The sequence below is a fragment of the Salmo trutta genome, chromosome 16 (genome assembly GCF_901001165.1).
Source record: "Salmo trutta chromosome 16, fSalTru1.1, whole genome shotgun sequence".
NCBI classification, from domain to species: domain Eukaryota; kingdom Metazoa; phylum Chordata; class Actinopteri; order Salmoniformes; family Salmonidae; genus Salmo; species Salmo trutta.
The window spans coordinates 52,614,719-52,632,994 of record NC_042972.1 but is presented as its reverse complement, the minus strand read 5'-3'; the positions used below and the strand labels follow the sequence as shown (position 1 = coordinate 52,632,994).

General features: G+C 40.3%; 1 protein-coding gene across 7 annotated transcripts in view; it reads right to left on the bottom strand.

Moving 5' to 3' along the window:
* The window catches only part of LOC115151016 (transcriptional enhancer factor TEF-5), a 39,640-nt gene extending 23,172 nt beyond the window's left edge, over nt 1-16,468 (bottom strand). For 5 of the 7 annotated variants that reach the window (XM_029694907.1, XM_029694911.1, XM_029694909.1 and 2 more), the window contains exons 1-2: nt 16,290-16,467; nt 15,851-15,995 (exon numbers count right to left, since the gene is read on the bottom strand). The gene's annotated coding sequence lies outside the window, so the exon portion shown is untranslated. Of the gene's footprint in view, nt 1-15,850; nt 15,996-16,289 lie in introns of all 7 variants that reach the window. The other 2 variants (XM_029694908.1, XM_029694910.1) reach the window with 1 other exon arrangement.
* Nucleotides 16,469-18,276: the final 1,808 nt, after the last annotated feature.

Genomic DNA, 18,276 nt, shown 5'->3' with positions numbered 1-18,276 from the left:
CCATTTCCTAGTCTTTGTCTCTAAAACTGCCAAATGAATTCAAGAGATTCTATAAAAACCTAGTGTAAGGAGCACACTAATCAGCAGTGGCCTCAAAGAATTATTGTGGTTAGGAGACTGTGTCCCAATGTGGTTGGCTCATGACTAAGAGCAGGCCGAGATCTTAAGTATTTTTCAAGCTGCCTCTTCGGCATTGTATTGTTTCTGAAATGAGCGTCCCCAAAGTATCCATTATTCCAGGATGCGTGTGTTTATATATCTGAAATTCTGCAGTTGTTGACAAAAATACACATATTGGACAAATATGGGGAAGGCCAATTCGGATGGTCCTATGGGTAAACTCAACTCCTCACGTTACAAGAACATTTTGAGGTTCCTCTATAATACAAATTCACGAGGGCATCATTGCACATTTTAAAGTTGCTGTTTTGACAACTTCCACAATGCAACTTCAGAAATATGGATTAAGACAGATGTGAAAAGAAAAGCCAAAGTATTGTTTACTAAAAGTCACAACTACCCCATTGTACAAAGTTAAAATGTTTCTTCACTAAAAGACCAAAGATGCAGACAACGGGCATTGTTTCTCCATTTATACCTCTATACAGTAAAATAAGAATATGTACAAGTAACTGCCAAAATAAAGGAAACCCCTACATAAACTGTCTCAATAGGGCATTGGGCCACCTCGAGCTGCCAGAACAGCTTCAATGCGCCGTGGCATAGATTCTACAAGTGTATGGAACTCTACTGGAGGGATGCAACACCATTCTTTCATGAGAAATTCCATTATTTGGTGTTTTGTTGATGCTGGTGGAATACACTGCCTCAGGCGCCGCTCCAGAATCTCCCATAAGTGTTCAATTGGGTTGAGATCTGGTGACTGAGACACACACACACACACTTGAAACCCCCTACGCTCCTTTGAAACCCCTCTTTCAAAGTCTGAGATCTCTTTTCATTACTAGCCACGGTAGCCAAAATAATGGGCAACTTGGCATTTTTATACATTCCCTAAGCATGATGGGATGAAGAACTGCCCGGGAAACCAGTTCTACCTCCTGAAGGGGAAACCCTCCAATCCAGTCTGAATGTAACGCAGTAGGCCAGTCATAAACAGCAGAGTTAGTTGCTAGCTAACATCCATAACTAAGTGTAATGCCTAGTTTCAAGTTTCATTAGTCATATGTACGGGATACACATGGTATACACCGTCCAACGAAATGCTTCCTTGCAGGTTCCTTCTCGACAATGCAACGACAATACGGGTAAAGGGTTAGATTAAGGGGTAAGGTTAGGGAAAATAGGATTTTGAATGGAAATGTATTTTAGGTCCCTAGGAGGATAGAAGAACAAAGTGTGGGTGTGTGCTAAGGTGCAGAGAGTCAGTGCAGGTAGTCAGTTCAAATGTTCAGCAGTCTAATAAGTCTGGTTGAGGGACAGTGTGAGATTGTGAGGTAAACCTGAGAGCTTTGGGCCCCCCAGCACCAAGCTTGGTGTTAAACCCCCGACTGAATGTGGAGATCACGGCAGAATTTGAGCAGCACTCGTATTCAAGCTAAAAGTCCACAAAGATCAGGCTGCAGCTATGCATCTACCCCACCACAACTCAAGATGAGCAGATCCAATGACCAGAAACTGCTACAGAAACTTCCACAATCCCCGTAGTCAACGTCCACTGCAGTAGAAAGGTGTAGGTGCATATTGCATAATGCACATGCAAGTATCTAGTAGAATCCATTACGTTTTGGGTCTCTTAAGACCAGCAATGTTGGGTCAAGTATGTCCAAATGGTGTGTACATTTTTTTTGGAGGCAGTCTCAGTGTTAATCCTAGCTGTATCCTAGTAGTGAAGACACAGCTGTCTCTTTCCCATTCAAGCTAGGATCATAGGAGTAGGTTGTTGAATAGTGAGAGTGATTCTGAGTTTCTTAAGTTTTGTCATGGGGATTTGACAATACCGATCAGGATCCCTGAGTAATGGGTTATAATAGTATATGAGTCTGTTTAGTAGGGTGCTGCTGTGCTGTGTGTGAAAGAGAAGCTCTCATGGAGAGCGAGGCTTACATTCCAGACATGTCCTTATTAAGAAAGGGCTGTGAGCGCTCACTGTTCCTCCTCCTGCCTCTTTTGTGTCAACCCGACGCCCCCCCCCCCACTCCAACCCTACGCCCAGCGCTCAGAACGTCTCTGCCCAAATAAGGACTGGAGACCAAGGGATACATGTAGGGGGGAGGGAGGGGAGGGGAAAGGATTGGAGGGGGCGGATTGTCCAATTTAGGCGTCCACTTCGGGGTCTGGAGAACAGTAGGATTGTTTCTGCTGGAATGCAACATCAGCATGGACAGACGGAGAGACACACAACCACACTCACAGCCTCTCCATAACGCTGCCTGACGCTAACCACCAAAGAGAGAGCATTGTCAACGCTATGATTATATGGACTGTTTCACTATATTACTGGGTAATTCAATATAATGCAGTAAAACAGTGCAGAAAAGTCTAAATTGTCCATGACACAGCAAATGGAAATGAGACACTTGCATACAACTGTGCAATTGTGTATTTAACTATCAACAATGGTTTTACAAAGTAAAAATGTCAGATTCTACATTATGGCTATTTCAATTAGCCTACTACGATAATTGGGAATTCCTAGGACCAAAGCAATCAACCTATTAAATGTTAATTTGATCCCTCTTTTGTTGCTGAGAATTTTCCTGCAACAGGAAATGCAAACTTGTAGTGTACTCAAGGTTTAAAAAGGCTTCTAAAGTTTGATTTACACTTGAAAATGTCAGACTTGACATCAACCCCCACAAAAAATGTCCCTTAATTATAATCCACATAAATATTTGCATTTCATGTTGCTGCAGGATTATTTTCCTGCTGCAGAAAACTGTCTCAAATTAAGATCCTACATCTGTAAGGTTACATTAAGGCATCCGCATGCTTCCCATCCGAAAAAGTTTGGAATAGTTTGTGCATATGACGACATTTTGTGACGTTTTTGTTTGTTATGGCCTAAGGCAAGTTTTTATTTTTTATTTATTTTGGCTGTTCGAGCACACAACATTTTTTTCGAGGCAACCCGAAGTTTGGAAGCCGAAGTCTACGTCCCTTCGTCGGTGATTGGTCAACAGTTCGATTCTTCAATGAAGTGTTTGTTGTGATTCAACGATAGATGACTCGTTTTCATGAAAATTTTTCACTTGAAATACTGCACTAAACATCTTAGTTAGACATAAAATTGCGCAACTAGGATCTCCTCAGCAAAAACTCTCATCAATTTGTAAATTATCTTAGATTAATTCTGACAATTTATTTTATTTTACCTTTATTTAACTACGCAAGTCAGTTAAGAACAAATTCTTATTTTCAATGACGGCCTAGGAACAGTGGGTTAACAAGTGACTACTGGCTAAGGTGGACAAACAGTGCTAATATGGACAAATGGTACTATTTTCTCATTTAAGGGTGTATGTAAGCACACTTGTTTGGTTCGCCTAAACATTTGCTCTGCAAATGTAAAATATTCAAAACTCTCAGAAGATACAGACTTTATATCAAATCAGCTGTTACTCACAAAGAAGAAAGGCCCTTTGATTCCTTATGGGTGAAACACAGCACATCTGTGATGGGAGGCTGACAACAGAGAGCACAGATTTAGCATCATGCACACACACATAAACGCACACAAGCACACACACTGATACGGACACAAATATAAACACACACAAGCAGGCAGAAACATATACACAAATAGACTTTCGATGAATGGCGTATTTCACCTGTTGCCAGATGGGATATAAGGCCTCTTGATTGAATGACACGGTAAACTGAGATTGAATACAAAGTCAGGCGAGACACACACACACTTCCCGGTCGTCACTAGTTAACACAGCCACAAAGTCATAATAATGGCTAAACTGAGCCTATTTCTACAATTTATCTTCTTAAAATCAGATTTTAAAACTAACCCTACCCTTAGCAGTGTGGTTAACTTTATGCCTAACCTTAAATTAAGTCCAAAAAGCAAATTGTAGTTTCCATGAATTTTTACAATAGGCCATTTTGACTTTGTGGCTGTGGTAACTAGGGACAACCAGACTACCCCTCCCACACTCTGGGAGTAGGTCCAGCCACAGACCTGACTGAGACCAACATGTTACAGATTCCAATGTGCAGCAGGAATTAGGTCTGCTTGATAAATCAAATTGCAATTTATCTACCAAATATTGCGATTTGACTTGTGATATAGATCAAAACACTTGGGTATAGAAATAGAATGATTCATATTAAGAAGCAAAGTGGAAAGCAGCATTTTTCTTGTTTGGAACGATCTGTTGACTGCATTTAACCTAACAGAACAGCATGCAAATTTACAGTGAATCAAACAGCAGGGAGGAGGAACTGCGCTGCTTGAGTGACAGGAGGTGAGGCTTTGTGTGTGTGTGTGGCAAGCAGCCCCAATAGGAGAAAGGGAGAGAGATGAGAGTAAACTATTAAAAAAAACAGACATTACACAAGGCTGAGTGGAAGTTCAAAATATTGTTATATATATCTCTTGCGATGTGGAAATTGCACATGTTAATATTGTGATTTTGATGTGAATTCGATTAATTGTGCAGCCCTAGCAGGAATGTAAATACCAGTGGAAAGCTATGCACCTCACACATTCATTCAAACTCCACCATTCACAGCCTAGAAATCCTCCATCTGTTTTCCCAGGCCTCATAAAGCTACATATGTTGGATCTTAATTTGAGCCAGTTTACTACAGCAGGAAAATAATCCTGGAGCAACAGGAAATGTGAATTATTATGTCATTATAATTACTGGAAATTTTTGTAGGGGTTGACACATTTTGTCTGAAATTTCAAAGAGTAAATTACAAACTTTAAAAGCCTTTTTAAAACTCAAATTCACTACAAGTTTGCTGTGCAAGAAAATTCAAAAACTAAAGAGTGATCAAATTAAGATCCTACATTTTCAGGACTTTGACATATCTTTGCACTGGCCCCTGTGCAGGTTTGCTGGTCTATACTTTTCCCAGCATTGCTTATAATAATACATCCCATGTAATGCTGAATATGTTTGAGTCATTATATGTCCTGGCCCACTCTTCTTCTATGGGAAATTGTCGGTATAAACACAGGAAGGAATTCCATGTGACTCCTGAGAGTATGTGTGTTATATTATGTGTTTAACTGTCCACAGTCAACATATGAAAACCGTCACAGAGACAGCCACAGACTGGAAAACAAGTAGAGGTTGTGTGTATTTTGGCTGTGGGTGGAGGATTGTATAGGGATAACCAGTGATTTATACACTCAACCAATGTTTATAAAAAGAGGACATCACCCTGATGCATTCAAAAGATGATCCATTTCTCTTTTAATTGGTGGAGTAGGGGAATGACGAGGTGAAAAATGACAGACCCTACACTATGACATGGGGACATCCGTGTTTCATTCCAGAAGTGGTAGGAAAGTAAAGTTTCATTCATACGTTGCACTTCGATACAAACAGGATGGATTTCAGAAATAAATAATAGTTTTACAGAGACTAAACATCCCCTGAGAGGGAGAAGTCTGGCCTATTGAGCTGGGACAATGGTGTAACTGATGAGGAAACCAGGGTTCAAACAGACACCATCCACCAAAGTAATCCTTGACTGGACAGCCAACCAATGCTGTCAATCAAATGAGGTAATCTTTACATAAAGTCGTTTCAAGTCAACGTGTAAAATGCCCTCGACAAACACTCAACTGTGACACTACGACGCAAACGGCATTGGAGAGCTACGTAGCCTAACTCCCACTCTGAGCAGATGTCCCATTGAAATTGAATGGGATCATACCGAAGAGATATGCATTTCAACCTCATGCATTTGCTCACCGTCATACCCGTACACAATAAAATAATCCTAGCCTCAGAGATTTAGAACAAACAAAGTAACAAAACGGGTACATGTTGGTGGACTGTAAAAGTAACAGAACTGGTACATGTTGGTGGACTGTAACAATAACAAAACTGGTATATGTCGGTGGACTAACAATAACAAAACTGGTACATGTCGGTGGACTGTAGCAATAACAAAACAGGTACATGTCGGTGGACTGTAACAATAACAAAACTGGTACATGTCGGTGGACTAACAATAACAAAACTGGTACATGTCGGTGGACTGTAAAAGTAACAAAACGGGTACATGTCGGTGGACTGTAAAAGTAACAGAACTGGTACATGTTGGTGGACTGTAACAATAACAAAACTGGTATATGTCGGTGGACTAACAATAACAAAACTGGTACATGTCGGTGGACTGTAGCAATAACAAAACAGGTACATGTCGGTGGACTGTAACAATAACAAAACTGGTACATGTCGGTGGACTGTAAAAGTAACAAAATGGGTACATGTCGGTGGACTGTAAAAGTAACAAAACGGGTACATGTCGGTGGACTAACAATAACAAAACTGGTACATGTCGGTGGACTGTAAAAGTAACAAAACGGGTACATGTCGGTGGACTAACAATAACAAAACTGGTACATGTCGGTGGACTGTAACAATAACAAAACTGGTATATGTCGGTGGACTGTAAAAGTAACAAAACGGGTACATGTCAGTGGACTAACAATAACAAAACTGGTACATGTCGGTGGACCGTAACAATAACAAAACTGGTACATGTCGGTGGACTGTAACAATAACAAAACTGGTACATGTCGGTGGACTGTAAAAGTAACAAAACGGGTACATGTCGGTGGACTGTAACAATAACAAAACGGGTACATGTCGGTGGACTGTAACAATAACAAAACGGGTACATGTCGGTGGACTGTAAAAGTAACAAAATGGGTACATGTCGGTGGACTGTAACAATAACAAAACGGGTACATGTCGGTGGACTGTAAAAGTAAAACAGGTACATGTCGGTGGACTGTAAAAGTAACAAAATGGGTACATGTTGGTGGACTGTAACAATAACAAAACGGGTACATGTCGGTGGACTGTAAAAGTAACAAAATGGGTACATGTTGGTGGACTGTAACAATAACAAAACGGGTACATGTCGGTGGACTGTAAAAGTAACAGGACTGGTACATGTTGGTAGACTGTAACAATAATAAAACGGGTACAGATTGGTGGACTGCATAGTCTTCCTCCCATCTGTTTATAATTTCATAATGTCTTTGTCAGATTGTTCCTGTCTGTCAGAATGCAGGCTTTGTTAGGGCTGCTGTTGCAGCTGGGACACTTGCTGGTGAGGGCCTCCAAGAGAGGTACCCCCCCGACGGTAGACCCCAACCCCTAGCCTAAGCCCTGCACACACCCATTTATCACTCATACTAAACACACACACAAGCACACCATATTTGAATATTTTTCTCTTTCTGCACACAACCCCAAAGAAAATCCCATTATCATGGCTGAAGGGCCTACTATAAAACACAATTATACACAGATGCACACATTCTCTCTCTCTCTGAGACACCCACACACTCAGAGCCTCACAAACACACACTTGACAAGGAGAACAACAGGACTTGGCGATTGAAGGAGCAGCTGCTCTCTAAGGTCAGATTACAGATTTATTTTTATTTTTTTAAATACACTCAGGCCAAGAGATCGGTTCTCTTACAAGGCTGGAGACAGTTCCTGACCAACTGACACACACACACACTCTTGCTCTTTCTCTCTCTACTCAAAAGCAGCTTATTTTACGACTGGGTTACAGTATGCAATCAGGTTTAAATCCATGTTAAAACGTTTCATTTCAATAGTTGAAAAGGAAGGTGAGCTGCCTATTGAGTAGCCTAGTCGAGTTTTGCCTCTGAGAGGAAAGAGAGGGCCAAGACACTGCCAGTCCTCCCTCCCCTCCTAGACTCCCAAGTGTATGAGAGCCCCATCTCAGAGCACTAGAGGAGCTCCCCCTCCCCCTCCTCTCCCCTGTCTGTGTTTGGCCCTAATAAATTCTCTCCAGCTCCTCCAATAACTTCCTCCTACTTCCTCTCTGGCACGGCGCTCAGGAAACAATCAGAGCTGAGTGAGCGGAGGGCTGGACGACCGGCAGCTCACACGGCAAGAGGCAGAGGGAGAGAAAGGGAAGGGGAGACAGCTAGAGAAGGGGAGAGAGAGAGAGACGGAAAGTGTAGGACAGAGGTAGAACGAGAGTGAAAGAGTAGGGCGAAAGAGAGGGAGAGGCAGAAGGAAAAAGAGAGAAGGGCTTACATTCACAGTCAGTAAGGCAGTCACACTCTAAGCAGCTTGATTCTCTTTGGATACCCACAAAAAGGCATGTTTGAATTGGAAAGGCTGAAATCAACTGAAATATTTCCAAGTCTGACAGAAAGAGAAACAAATGTTAGAAACTTTCCCAATCTGCCATGAGACATCAAAAAAAGTATTCCTTCTAGTATAAAACATCAACAAAAGGCCTGAATGGCGGGTGATTGACTAATCCATGTCCTCCTACACCACAGACCCTGCAGACTAGGGTCTACCCCAGCATCTCACAGCTCCATGGAGTACAACTTTAATCCAGCCGACCAACAGAGGAAAGACTGACACAAAGCGGAGAGAGCGCGCCAGACTGCTTATTTTACAGCCTGATTCAGCAGTTTAATCAGACTTTTTCCAGGGAGCGTTGCAGGGCAGTCATCCTCTCCTCCTCGCCTGTGTTGTTCATTCTGTGGTGAGGCCAGCGGTTTGGTGCCTTAATCTGTGAAACCTTTAAGACGTTGCGTAATTTATGCACAAGTGCGCAAGTTTATACAGTTACTCATCTACCCATATAGCCCGGTGATAAAAGATCATCTGTACTTGTTGCATGGCAAGAATTATTATTATTATTTTTTTTATTTATGAAGGAACTAACTTTCGAACCCAAAACCCAGAGGTGATCATCCTTTCAAAATGAATTCACAGCCATTGTGTAGCCTACAACTCATTTAACAGACAAAGCATAAGAAGCCCGGGTTGATACTTTACACAACACTTTTAGATGTGTATGATGCTTAGTACGGTCTAAATTCTTCAGTAAGTGTGTGGTTTGGTTTTGGAGAGGTCGTCCTCCAACTCCCCACTCTAAAGGCAGGGATTAAGAGCGAGGCTTCATACAAGTGCCCCTTTAAGTCATTGGAGCCCCACTCCAACACAATGCCCACTACATCAGTCATAAGACAGGATCCCAGAAAGCCAGGCCTGGTTTGTTGCCCCCGTCATTTATAATGGACACCACCTAGAGACACAAACTAACAAACAGACTTCCTGTTTACTGCTGCATAAAGCATGAGCCCACAGAGTTGTGTTGTCATTCTCTCGACACAATAGAGGGTTGGTTTGTGAAGTTCATCACTATCAACAGTTGGTTGCAACAAGAGCAACTGAAAAGTTAAGCCATTTGGAAAAAATGGACACAAAGACTATACTGTTCTAGGCCACTCCCAAGCTCCTCCCTTGAGCAGTCAGGGAGGCCAGAAGTCATATATGTTAGTTAGGGCCTTACTGCATTAGGAGAACATGTAAACAAGCCCATGCACTCAATGCATTAATGTTAATCAAAGGTTTATTCATGGTATTCTAATTATAGGCTAAGACATGGTAATTGCTTAGGGGTGCATTGACTCTGATCCTGGAAATAAGGATAGCATCACATATGCTTACGACAAATCTAACAATGCCTTAGAACCACATTAAAGTGCATTGTACCTGGCTATAAATGAAATATTCCCCAAATTAATATTCTTTATGCACTCTTGAGGCTTGAGTTAAATATTATACTCCTTATATGTTGTGAAGGCCAGATCTCTCTGAGGTTCTCTCTGTGTGTCTGCAACAGTCACAAGTGGTATTTGTTCAGACCTCTGTTGACCGGAGGGTATGTGGCCACCATTTGGAAGACCACTTCTGGCGATGGTGCTAAAAAGGCAACCAACGTCTGCACAAAATGGGCAGAGCTCATTAGTCTATCTTGTGAGTTTTTTTTAGCACAAACCAGTGAAGTTGCTCTCATACAGCCAGTGAAGATATGCTGGGTTGTTTCTAGCACTCTCCAGAACAAGCAACTACCTATAGTATTTTAAAGGAAGGTATGTTTGAAAATAGGAAATGGATAGTATACAAAATGTAAACATTTTAAAATGATATGCTGTCTGAGCATAAGATAATATCATCTGAAGAGCAATTAACCCAGTCAGATAACATTTTAACGGTAGCCCTACTTACAAGTTGATTTTTGGAATCCATAAAAATATTATTGGCTTGTCACTCTGTTTTTTGCAGTACACCAAATAGACCATTTTATTCATGACCATGAAAACCACAGTGGTGGCAACATTAAGAATTTTTTTCCCCCTGATTACATTGTTAGAGGGACACATTTATTATCCATGCCATGCCAATGCACAATGCATGAAGATCTGAGTCAATGCCTGGATAGTAGCTGTGTTATAACTAAGCAATATATGGCCAATATATCACGGCTTAAGGGCTGTTCTTAAGCACAACGCAACGAGTGCTTGGACACAGCCCTTAGCCGTGGTGTGTTGGCCATATACCACAAACCCCCGAGGTATACGGTCTGTTATAAACTGGGTGGTTCGAGCCCTGAATGCTGATTGGCTGACAGCCGTGGTGTATCAGACTGTATACCACGGGTATGACAAAACATTTATTTTTACTGCTCTAATTATGTTGGTAACAAGTTTATAATAGCAATAAGGCACCTCGGGGGTTTGGTATATGGCCAATATAATACGGCTAAGGGCTGTATCCAGGCACTCCGCGTTGCGTCGTGCTTAAGAACAGCCCTTAGCCGTGGTATATTGGCCATATACCACACCCCCTTGTGCCTTATTGCTTAAATATACCATGGCTGTCAGCCAATCAGCATTCAGGGCTCGAACCACCCAGTTTATTTAATACAAAACCATCCAGCCCCAGAGTTTCAAAGATTTTCCTCAATTGCACTTTCGACTTCATCAACCTATATTATTAGCATTGGGAAAAAGGTGTTGTAAGTTCACATCTGCACTTGACTGTCTTATTACCCTTTCTGTCCTGAAATAAAAGCCCCTGCCCAGTGCCCGTACACTAAGCTGGGATGGAACATGTTAATTAAATTATTGTTTTTTCCGATGGCCTGGGGAACTACAGCTAGGGAGACCAGAAGAGAAACTACCCACTTTAAGAGAATATTGTTCAAATGATCAAGTTGACCACAAGCATTAGAGCAGGCAAGCAGCTATGGCCTTTGCGTTACAAGTAAAGCTGCTAGGCGTAAACAAAATATACTTAGCCCACAGAGTAGACTCAGAGTATGAGTTGCAGTGTTGCAATTTGTTTGAGAAAGAGCTGATTGTGTTGAGACTGAGAGCAGAGCAAAGCATAGCGCTAGTCTGCTCCATGCATGTTGCATAAACACACTGAGGACGGAGGGAGAATCTGTCAGAGCAGCACAATATTGATCCTTCCCAGATTTACCCTCTCGTCATTACTCCATCACAATCTAATATTAGACACCTTCATTCACAAAGGATACTTTCACTGCTTTCTTCTGTTTTTCCACATGCACACAATTTCCACATTTTCAGAGAGAAAGTAAATTGGCCCAGCTTTGTAGATATTAAAAGGTATTAAAGCTGGAATCCTTAATGGTGAAACTGACATGTCCGTTTGCAATATTACAAGAAAAAAATTACTGCACACAACGAACACAGTTTTTTCCCCCCCTCTGATATCATTGCACGCGCAATATGCTGCTGTTCTATGTAGTGCAATCTTTTTTACCTTGATGCGCCGACGCTCCCCACCTCTACTTCGTCAAACAAAACAAAATCAATAACAATGGCCGTGGGGCAGACAGTGGCGCTGTTTCCCCTGCTGACGAATACATATTTTTAAGCTAGAATCCTTAAAGGAGAAACAGCCACATCAGTTTGCTATATTACAACAACAAAGTTACTGCAAACAACAAACACCGTTTTTTCCCTCTTGGACATCACTGCACACGCGATAGAAGAGGGCACAGCCATTTTGTTTACCATGCTGCACGGTGCTCCTCAACTCGACAACAAAAACAATAATAAAGGTGGTGGGGCGGCCAGTGGCGCTGTTTCCCCCTACTGTGGATTCCATCTAAGTGTGATTCATCTTTAGTCTCAACGTTCCTCAGTCACCCAAGTGTTTATGTTGGAAGGTACTATACTTCCAACACAGGACATCAACAATGTGTAACTTCAAAGTATGGTCTGATGGGTTCTGTTTTTTAACTTCACTAGGGTAGGGGGCAGCATTCGGAATTTTGGATGAAAAGCGTGCCCAAATTAAACTGCCTGCTACTCAGGCCCAGAAGCTAGGATATGCATTTAAGTGGTACATTTGGATAGAAAACACTAAAGTTTCCACAACTGTTAAAATAATGTCTGTGAGTATAACAGAACTGATATTGCAGGCGAAAACCTGAGGAAAATCCATCCAGGAAGTACTATTATTTTGAAAGGCTGTTTTTCCATTGAAAGCCTATCCACGATACAAAGACTTAGGACCCAGTTCACGATCTCTATGACTTCTTCTATGTGGCCAGTCTTTAGGCATTGTTTCAGGTTTTTACTCTGAAATGAGGGAGATACAGCACTTTCAATGAGTGGACATGAAGCAAGCGCGCCATACTTGTTTCTCCTTTTCTATTGATGAAGCTTTTGTCCGGTTGAAATATTATTGATTATTTATGACAAAAACAACCTGAGGATTGATTTTAAACATCGTTTGACATGTTTCTACAAACTTTTATTGTACATTTTTGACTTTTGGTCTGGATGTTGAGAGTGAGCTTTGTGCCTTTGGATTACTGAACTAAACGCACCAACAAAAAGCGTTTTTTTGGACAAAAAGAGGGACATTATCAAACAAAACAAACATTTATTGTGTAACATGGAGTCCTGGGAGTGCCACCAGATGAAGATCATCAAAGGTAAGTGATTAATTTTAATGCTATTTCTAACTTTTGTGACACCTCTCCTTGGTTGGAAAATGGCTGTATGGTTTTCTGTGGCTAGGCACTGACCTAACATAATCACATGGCGTGCTTTCACCGTAAAGCCTTTTTGAAATCTGACACAGCTGCTGGATTAACAAGACGTTTATCTTTAATCCTATGTATAACACTTCTATCTTTCATTAATGTTTATGATGAGTATTTCTGTAATTTGATGTGGCTCTGAAATTTCACCGGATGTTTGTTTGAGACAATGATTACTGAACATAACGCGCCAATTTCAACTGAGGTTTTTGGACATAAAGAGGGACATATCAAACAAAACAAGCATTTTATTGTGTAACATGAAGTCCTGTGAGTGCCATCTGATGAAGATCATCAGATTAATTGAACCGCTATTTCTGACTTTTGTGAGCCATCTCCTTGGCTGGAAAATGGCTGTATGGTTTTCTGTGACTCGGCGCTGACCTAACATAATCGCATGGTGTGCTTTCACCGTAAAGCCTTTTTGAAATCGGACACTGTGGTTGGATTAACAAGAAGTTTATCTTTAAAATGGTGTATAATACTTGTATGTTTGAGGAATTTTAATTATGGGATTTCTGTTGTTTTGAATTTGGCGCCCTGCAATTTCACTGGCTGTTGTCGAGGTGGGACGCTACCGTCCCACTGATACCAGAGAGGTTAACAGACCACCCAAACAGAATAAAAATAGGTAGAGACAAGACTCTATTCCCCTGGTTTAATTCCACAACATAGTTGTAAAACTAAAGGCATGTTTTGGCAGTAAAGTGTAGAAATGATTAATAGCATACTTTTTATTTCAGAAACAGTTTAATAACTTCTTGTGCATATAGATCCTTAAACTTCAGTCAATCCTCAAATCTCCAATACTATCTAAGCCTGCGTGCTTATTTGTTTGGTTGCACTAAAATATGATACAAAGCAGGCTGCACTATTAGACATCACTTATTATATTTGGAAGTACTACCTATCTTCGGGTATAAACAATTCCAACAATGTCAACTCAACTACCTGTTGAGCCTATGTACCTCAGTCAGTACAGTTTCCCTATACTGAAACTCACATTGCCACAATATAGACATCACATATTACCCTTACATTATTTATAGCATACTAATTCTAATTGACAACACTTGTATCACATTATCACCCAAATACCATATGTTAGCTTCAATCGTTACTGGAGACTGTATAGGCAAACATTGGTCTCTCTCTTCGAGAGTCAGAGAATGTGCAGCTGCAACCAGGAGTGCCTGCAGTGCTTCAACAACTTAGCGAAACTACTAGCGAGTCCATCTGAAAGATTTACAGTTGGGCAGATGACCTGGGGATAGTGTTTGTATGGATCTATTATGTCAATTATAAACAAACCCAAATTGTGATTTGGTGTGATTCTAAATGTTTTCTTTTTTTGTGTGACGTTCTCTTTTATTTCTTTTAACTTTTTTTTGTTTCTTTTTTTCAAATGTTTTTTTAAATATTTTTTATTTAAATCTAACCTTTATTTAACTAGGCAAGTCAGTTAAGAACAAATTGTTATTTACAATGATGGCCTACCGGGGAACTGTGGGTTAACTGCCTTGTTCAGGGGCAGAACGACAGATTGTTTCGTATAGTTTGACGAAATGGTGACTGACTCTATCTTTCCAGTGGAGTAAACGTGAATGACTTGTTTACCATTTGAATGTAACCCTAAATGTCTATTATCTCAACCCTAAACAGGCTTTTCTGGCTGGTCCACTAACAGTACTTAGTGATGAACCTGAAAGACAACATTATATTGTTCTATCTGTTGAATGGCATTGACTGGACTGTAACACTGTTGTGTACACTTGTTTACTGGGTGGTTAAGAGAGATGAGAAATTATAAACCTTGCAAAGCATCACACTTTTTTTTGGTATTTCTATAATAAGGAAAGCAATTGGAGCAGGAATGATCTGTTTTCCCAAGCGTAACCAATAGCACACCATGAACAGGTGTTTCTTGACGATATACAATTATATGCACACAGATCCATCCGTTTTAAATGCTAATATAAGGATTACATATTTAAGTAAAGATTTCCAGTGAAACATCCCTGGCCCCATGTGGAGAAGATCAAGAAAGATCCACAACTCAAAGAAAAGTACAAAACCCTTACTTATACATTATTTACCCATATAAAAGAAAGGTTGAAAGAAACAGGTTTTGTTTAAATAGTTGGCTAATGCGAAAATTGTTGATTAAAAATCTGCACTAATTTAGCTGTTGAACTATTATTCAGTAAGGGATACACACAAAGGAATAATACAACATTCATTAGGACATATTCAAATAAAAACAGACAATGAATGTGTTTCCCCTATGATGAAGAGAAATAGTCAGAGGACTGATTGGACAAGAGAAATAAACAATTTCCAAGTGTCCTAAATCAGAACATTTCGTAAACAACAGTGTGTATGTATAGAGGCTGCAGTGGTGTGTGTGTGTGTACTGAAGTTATGATAGCTTCATGTTCTCGCTGTTGTCTTTATACAGATATTAATACGCATAAACGACCATGTCAAATTGTAGCAAGACCAACAGTGTATCTGTTTTGCGTGAAACTGATTGAAACAGATTTGTTTTGTCAGTGTTGCCATTTTCTGGTAAAACAAAAAAAGGTAAACATCCATTGAAAACATAACATAATATATTACTGTAATATGATAAAGAATAACATGAAATACGTTTTTTTTTAGACCTACTTAAATCTAAACTTCTATAAATTGGTTGGGGGGGGGGGTCGTATATGGTATCTTTCCTTGGACACGATGTTACCAAATTCGGTGATTCACTTACCTATGGGGTGCAGCAAAACAGCGCGTTAAATGTCGAGTTATGTATTCCTCCAATTTGCCTTTCTCTGTCTGTCAATTCTTGGGTATATAACCACTTGATTCTTCTGGAGAACAAGTTTAGAGGAAAGTGGTCCGGATCCAAGCAGCTGTACGAAAAAGAAAGGAAACATGGTCGTTGTCCCATAGTATTGACAAAGAAGCAATTATTATTGTCAGTGAGTATGGTCAATATAGTTAAACGCTTAGCAAAGATTTCCTGCACACAGAGAAAGTCACACACAATATAGGCGATGAATCCCTTATTCTTTTATTCCCTCCCAACGCAGGGAGTTCCACGGAAAAATGCAAAAAATGACAATGATCTGAAAACTTCACCGAGCGCAGCATGAAAACTTCACCGAAAGCTCTTAAACAAAGGGAACAAATTAATGGTTACTCACCTTTTTATTTGGTAGTCACCCCTCCTGACAAAAGCGAAGGGAACTTACTCATTTTGATACTTAATTTTTGGGCGCATTATCGTTTTCAATAATATTTATCCTGGTTTGACAGTGTAAGTGGAATGTTAGGTATGACTTTGGTATGAAATCAACGCACTACACTGGAAAACGAAGAAGAAAAAAAAACTTTCAGGGAGGAGCCATTGGGTAACGTCAATCAACATACTTGGGGGCAGTGACTTCACTGAAATCTCCACCCCCACGATTTTGAAAATACAGTACCGGGTGTCAGTCCTACCATAGACTATTTCAGAGAAGTCTTATCAAGAGAGGATTCTTCGTTGAAGTTGCCTTTCGTTCTCTGGCTGTGCCACTTGAAATGACAACATGACCTATGCAGTAAAATGAAGAAGAAGAAAAAATATCAGCAAAGATCACAGGATGACTTGTATTGCTTGGTGTGAAACTTGCTGTGTTATAAAGCAAGTGGAATAGATATGAATGGAAAGTTATTAAATGAGAACCTGTAGGCTACATTTCATCAAGTAATAATACTGTTAACGACAAAAGTAATAATAATAGGCCTAACAGTATAATTATGATATTATTGTTATAATTATCACAAAAATGTGCACAGACAATTAACAGTATCATTATTAACATGTTATATTACTGTATGTTTCCTCCTGAGGAATTTACACATTCCACTGAAGGTCGAATATACAGTACCAGTCAAATGTTTGGACACCTATTCATTTTAGGGTTTTTTCTTTATTTTGACTATTTTCTGCATTGTAGAATAATAGTGAAGACAAACTATGAAATAACACATATGGAATCATGTAGTAACCAAAAAAGTGTAAAACAAATCAAAATATATTTTAGATTCTTAAAAGTAGCCACTGTTTGCCTTGATGACAGCTTTGCACACTCTTGTCATTCTCTAAACCAGCTTCACCTGGAATGCTTTTCTAACAGTCTTGAAGGAGTTCCCACATGCGGAGCACTTGTTGGCTGCTTTTGCTTCACTCTGCGGTCCAACTCATCCCAAACCATCTCAACTGGGTTGAGGTCAGGTGATTGTGGAGGCCAGGCCATATGATGCAGCACTTCATCACTCTCCTTCTTGGTCAAATAGCCCTTACATAGCCTGGAGATGTGTTGGGTCATTGTCCTGTTGAAAAACAAATGATCGTGGGACTAAGCGCAAAGCAGATGGAATGTCGTATCACTGCAGAATGCTGTGGTAGCCATGCTGGTTAAGTGTGCCTTGAATTCTAAATAAATCAGTGTCACCAGCAAAGCACCATCACACCTCCTTCTCCATGCTTCATGGGAACCACACATGCAGAGATCATCTGGTCACCTACTCTGTGTCTCACGAAGACACGGCGGTTGGAACCAAAAAACCCAGATTTGGACTCATCAGACCAAAGGACAGATTTCCACCGGTCTAATGTTCACTGCTCGTGTTTCTTGGCCCAAGCAAGTCTCTTCTTATTATTGGTGTCCTTTTAGTAGTTGTTTCTTTGCAGCAATTTGACCATGAAGGTCTGATCCATGCAGTCTATTCTGAACAGTTGTTGAGATGTGTCTGTTACTTGAACTCTGTGAAGCTTTTATTTGGGCTGCAATTTCTGAGGCTGGTAACTCTAATGAACTTATCCTCTGCAGCAGAGGTAACTCTGGGTCTTCCTTTCCTGTGGCTGTCCTCATGAGAGTCAGTTTCATCATACCACTTGATGGTTTTTGAGACTGCATTTGAATAAACTTGAAAAGATCTTGACATTTTCCAGATTGACTGACCTTCATGTCTTAAAGTAATGATGGACTGTTGTTTCTCTTTACTTATTTGAGCTGTTCTTGCCATAGCCTTATTTGGTAAAAGACCAAGTTCATACTATCTTCTGTATACCACCCCTACCTTGTCACAACACAACTGAATGGCTCAAACGCATTAAGAAGGAAAGAAATTCCACAAATTAAC